Source organism: Panthera leo, chromosome C2 (genome assembly GCF_018350215.1).
Source record: "Panthera leo isolate Ple1 chromosome C2, P.leo_Ple1_pat1.1, whole genome shotgun sequence".
Lineage (NCBI taxonomy): Eukaryota > Metazoa > Chordata > Mammalia > Carnivora > Felidae > Panthera > Panthera leo.
The window spans coordinates 29,113,511-29,119,510 of record NC_056687.1 but is presented as its reverse complement, the minus strand read 5'-3'; positions in this window follow the sequence as shown (position 1 = coordinate 29,119,510).

The following is a 6,000-nucleotide window of genomic DNA, read 5'->3' as shown; positions in this document are numbered from 1 at the left end:
TTACATATAGAAAAAAAGCATCTATATCAAACATTGTTTTATTCACAGGTGTCTTTGCCTATTCACCTATGGACAACTTTTTATAGATTTCATATGCTCTTAACTTATGTGCACTTTTAGAAGAATTTTCTTCAAAAAATTTTTGCATAATTTAAATTATATGCTGCTGTTACTATATAGTGTTCATTTGTATTCCACAACTCATAAACTGAAGCAATTAAGATTCAGTTGTGCAGGATTTATAATATAAACCCAAAGGTTGTTATAGAATGGCATCAGCTTTACTTTGTCTAATTACTCTTTATATAATTTCATATATACCAGTAAAGTTGGAGGCCTGGACTGGTCAGCAACTATATTAAACAGAAGAAAGAAAGGTCACTTGGGGTTCAGTTGGTTAGGCATCTGACTCTCCTTGTTGGCTCAGGTCAGGATCTCATTGTTCCTGAGTTCAAGCCCCGCCCTTAAGATTCTCTCTCTCTCTCTGCCCCTCCCCCACTTGTGTCCTTTCTCTCAAAATAAATAATAAATATACTTTTAAAAAAAGTTTAAAAAAAGGTTGTCAAATTTCAAAACCCAGCTAAGTGAAGGAGCTGACCATTTTGAATAAAACAGACACAAGACAGCCTTTAAAAATTAAACAATTTCACTGTTTTGGAAAAAGTTGATATAGTTCATTTTAACTTTTTCAATTTTATTAACCAGAGAGTACTCATACTCTAACCTCATTAGTATCCTTTGAGGTTAAAAAGAAAATTTAAAAAATTTCAGATAAATAAATTAATGTTAGCATTTATTTGAGGTACTCTTTAACCTCTCAGATAACATTCTGAGAACTCATTAGCCACATATCACCATAATGCAGGCTAGTAATAAATGGAAATAATGATTTCATTGTAAAGTTTAAGCCAATAGTAGCATGATCAGGAATTTTTGTTAACCTAGAATGCATAATTAGCTCTAGAGGGGAAATGAAAGGCAAAATCACTTTACATACCAGTGTAAAAACTGGTGTACAAAATTAGAACATAACTTTTTAAACCACTACTGTTCTATTGCCATTAAGAATCAATGGAATCTGTAATTAGGAAACATTATGGAAAGGTTAAAGATGAGAATACATGTGGTCTATCTACAGGAAACCTAAACTGTTTAGGTTAATGAAATGTCTATGAAAGTCATATTAATTAGCAAGTTCACAGGAACCTAACTTTTATTTTATAAATGCCATGATAAAAAGTATTAAGGCTCCATGCACACACTGTGTTCCATCTAGATTACTGCACAGTGCTTACCTCTTTCAATCTTCTATCCATTTCCCCCCTAATGATCTGGATGCTATTAAGTATTGCATATTTCTGGAAATCCTTCATGAGGCAGAAATCACATTTAATTATATTGTTTTGAAGATAATGAGAAACAGTAGAAACTTTCTATTTTTTTAAAAAGAGATTGTTGACTTTTCAATGTTTCATTAATATAACGTTATTAAGATGATGTATTTCCTTATTTTCCTTCTTGTTGTTATTTCTGTCTAATGCTAACCAAAACTCTTTCTTTTATTCAAAAGTGAGGATGTTGTCCACCAAAATCCAGTTTATGCTGGGAAACAAAAAGCTAGAATCAAATTGTATAGGAGTGATTATGTACTGTACAGATAGCAGGACCAGAAACAGAGGTGATTTAACATTTAAAAAAAAAAAGACAAAACCAGAATATTATCAGAATCAAGTATTAACACCATGTCAATTCTAATTCTGTACCCAGAAGAACAGGAAAACAATCACTGAGGATAGAATTCTCTGGCAAAAGTTGGTTCTTGTTGCTCTTCCCTCTATCAAAACGATATCAACAAACAGGGCCTTTTACCACTTTTCTCACTTTCAAATGTACGAGTGTGTATGATTAGCTGAGCTTAAGTTTCATGTGAACATCTGCCTACAAAGGAAGTAAAGAATTTGAGCCTTGATTCAGTTTACAGGGGAATTCACCACTTGGAAAGTTCTGTAAATATAGAGAGGTTTTTCAAAAGATGATGGACCAAAATTTTACATTACAATGATGTGGTAGTAGCTCATATCTGACTAATCCAAATGCAGAGGAAAAATGATCAACTCTAATCAACTCTAATCAAAACATTTTAAAAAGCAACAAAAACAGAATTCTGATGTTTTGAGGGAAAAAAAATAGAAAATAGGCAGAAATATCAGAGTATTCAACCAATGATCAAGTGTTTGACCAAGGAAGGAAGATAACTGCACTAGTTAAGTTTGCCTTAATACAGATTTACACCTGATTACACCACAGTCTTGAAGAACTGGATGACTAAAATGAAGCAGCAATTCTGTTCTAGTGTGAGGAATAACAGTACAGAGTTCCATGCTGAAAAACTCAAGAGCTGGGGGATTGAGTGGAGTTGGAGAGACTCCCTTATAAGTGAAAGTCACAGAAAAGAATGTCACAGGTAGTGAAGATCTGAAATATTAATATAAACTCTATTCAGACTATCAGTGACCCCTAAATTGCACATGCATAGAGGGGACTCCATAGATTCCAGCAGAAAGCAATGGCTGAAGGATGAGAACAGAGCAGAGATTTCAACCACTATACACTACAGAGGTTTGAAGGTTTGGTGTTGGAGAATAGATAGATGAGTAATACTAGAAAAGAGTCTCTCTTCAAAGAAAAATAACAGAACCCAGAGTCTCTACAATGTATCAACCCCATATCTAGTATATGATTAAAAATACCTAGACATAAAAAGTCACAGGGAAATATAACACACAGGAAAAAAGTAGACAATGGAGAGACACACTGAGATGGCCTATATTTTGGAATTAGAAGGCAAGGACTTTAAATTAGCTGGTATAAGTATTCAAGAATTAGAGAAATAGATGGCCATACATTTGAATATATAGGGAATTTCAAGGAAGAAATAAAAACTATAGAAATAAGGAAATATAAATTCTAGAACAGATGAATACTATATCCAATATGGAAACTTTACTAGATAGGCTTACCAGACACGGTAGAAGAAAATATCAATAAACTTGAATAGATCAAGAGAAATGTTTCCAAAATGAAGAATATAGAGGAAAAAAAAATACTGTTTAAATTATATACTTTCTAAACACAGAATTTAATTAAATTCTCTAAATTATCTGGAATGTTTATTGTCATACCATTTGCTTTTTTCCATCACTCAAAACCACAGTAGATTTTCTTGAAAAATTTAAAGTATCCATAAGAACTGAATCAGCGTCTTAATGGGTACTATTCAGGCTTCTAATTTTTGTGTTTTAAAGTCCTCAGTGATTCCGCCATGCAGTCAGACTTACAAACCTCTGCCTTGTTCAACCACATCCACCTCATTCAATTTCTCTAACCCTGTTTTTCTATACAAAAGCCAGTTTTGACTACAAACTTTACCACTTAGTTACTTAGAAAGTATAGTATATCTATTTATTCAACCAATACTTACTGATAAATGATTCTATTTTTAGTTATATGCTAGATCCAGGAATATATCTGAAATTACTCAAATAATTTTGTTGTTTGTTTAAAGACAGAAAGAGAAGTATACTCAGTCTAGCATCAAAAAGAAATTTCAAGTCTCCACAGTGAAACTACATCATTCCATGGAATTCCTAACTGCTTTTATCATTTAGGCCCAAACCTGCTAATATACAGGAAATGAATATACCACATCACATAGAAATAGTTTAATTTTTAGGTTAATAATCTTCTGGTGTTAAAAACTTAGTATCAGGGTGCCTGGGTGGCTCAGGTCATAACCTCATAATCACAGGAAAAACCCTATGTCAGGCTCTGTGCTGGGCTTGAGGCCTGTTTGAAATTTTCATTTTCCCTCTGCACCTCGCTCACTGTGCTCTCAGGTACACGTGAAAACACTCTTTCTCTCTCAAAAAAACAAGCAAACAAAAACTTACTATCTATACGTTTCAAAATATTGAATTTACAGGTATTTCTTTTGGAGTTTACTCATCTAAAATCCTTAAGCCACAAACTGATAAATTTATTGAATTACATTCAATGCATAAAATGCTGATTAATGAGCATAAGGCTTTGAATTATAGGGATAATGTGAAAAGCTAGCCAAGTTCATATCACACATTTTATATATATATATATATATATATATATATATATATATATATTCAATATTATATTATTAAAAATATATTTAAATATTGTCATTAGTATTTCTCTTCAGATTGAATCATATTTTTTTCTAGCTTGAGACCAAAATGGCCTATAATGATTATATTTAGTGCCTTATTATATAGAGATAAAATGTTTTCAATGCCATTTTACATATTTTGCTGATATACTATCTAATTTTCCTAGTAACTTATATTTTAAACTTTTATTTTAGATTGAAAATTGGTGAGTTACTATGATTTTTATTATCAGAACGTAAAATAAAGATTTTTTTTAAATCTCACTAATTTAAATAAATCCCACTCCATCTCACATGAAGATTAGCTGTGTGCATGTTATTAATCTTCAGAGGTAAAGATCATAGTGTGCTCCATGTTTACATCTGGCCTGATAGGTGTGTGTGATGTTCCCATCATTTTATAAATTTATAAAAGAAAGGATTACTTCTTACTAAGAAAGTTATTCCCAGGATGCCTGGGTGACTCAGTCGGTTGAGCCTCCGACTTCAGCTCAGGTCATGATCTCACAGCTCGTGAGTTCGAGCCCCGCATCGGGCTCTGTGCTGACAGCTCAGAGCCTGGAGCAAGCTTCTGATTCTGATTCTCCCTCTTTCTCTGCCCCAACCCACTCGCATTCTGTCTCTTTGTCTCTCAAAACTAAATAAACATTAAAAAAAATTTTTTTTAAATAAGAAAGTTATTCTCTCCTAGTTACAAGGCTGAAAATTGCTGTAAGTTGCCATCAAATGGATGTCAAGTACAAAGCCACTAGGTGGCAAAATTTAATTATCTGTTCAGATTCTCCTCCATCCTCTTCCCAGAATTGCATCTAGATTCCAGGGACCAGGCAGGGGTTTTCGACTGCATTAGGTTGGAAGTAGCACCAAATGTTAACCACAGAGGTAGACTTACTCATTAGTCTGGAGATCACTGCTGTGTCCACTTTGTCCCAGGCACAAGTACAAGCCCTCTCCAGATCTGCCAGGTCTGTAGAACAAATATTTCTTAGCTCAAGTCCACAGAATAATTATGAAGCTCCCCTGTCACTCCACCCACTGCGTGAAATCCATTAATTTGATTAAGCACCTTGCTCTTTTTTGAAAGCAGTGTCCAGGATGGGGTCACAGAGAGGTTCCTCTGTCTCATAGTTATAACTGGAATACTCTACAACTGTCAGAGGTGATGCATAAATACAATTTCAAAACATGAGGGCTTTTAACCCCTCTGTCATAGATCGAAATTGGTCCTGGAGAGAGAGAGTCAAATATAGTATACAGATATTGGTGTGTTGGGGTAGTAAAGGGGAAGGGGAGGGCAACTAAACGGCCAGGCTATGGATAGGAGAGATGTATTAAGGCTGAAAAATTAGATGCAGTCTTTCACCCAGACAGGGAAATTCGGTTCTTTGCTGCTCTCTGCCAGTAGCTGCGAATACTCCTCAATCAGAATCACCTGGAGGGCTTGTGAAGCCACAATTGGCTGGGACAGTTTCTGATTCAATAAGAAGAGAAACCTAAATTGGAGAAAGGTGGGGCAAGTTGAGGTCAGGTGGTTATAACACCTGGTGCTACTCCTGGAAAGGACTCATGGCGTTGGGGGAGGTAACCATTCACCCGTGTTATAGACCCAAATCATGCATACACCAAGACACCTTGCAATTTACCCTATCAATATATCCAATGTCATTGTGTCTTTAGACACTTAAAAGTTTCAAAACTAGAAACAAGCAATCCAGTGATATTAATTTGCCCTTGGCTAATGTATCAGTCTTGATACTTCCAGTTTGCCTTTGCTTGGTTAGACACCTTTGGTTTTATAA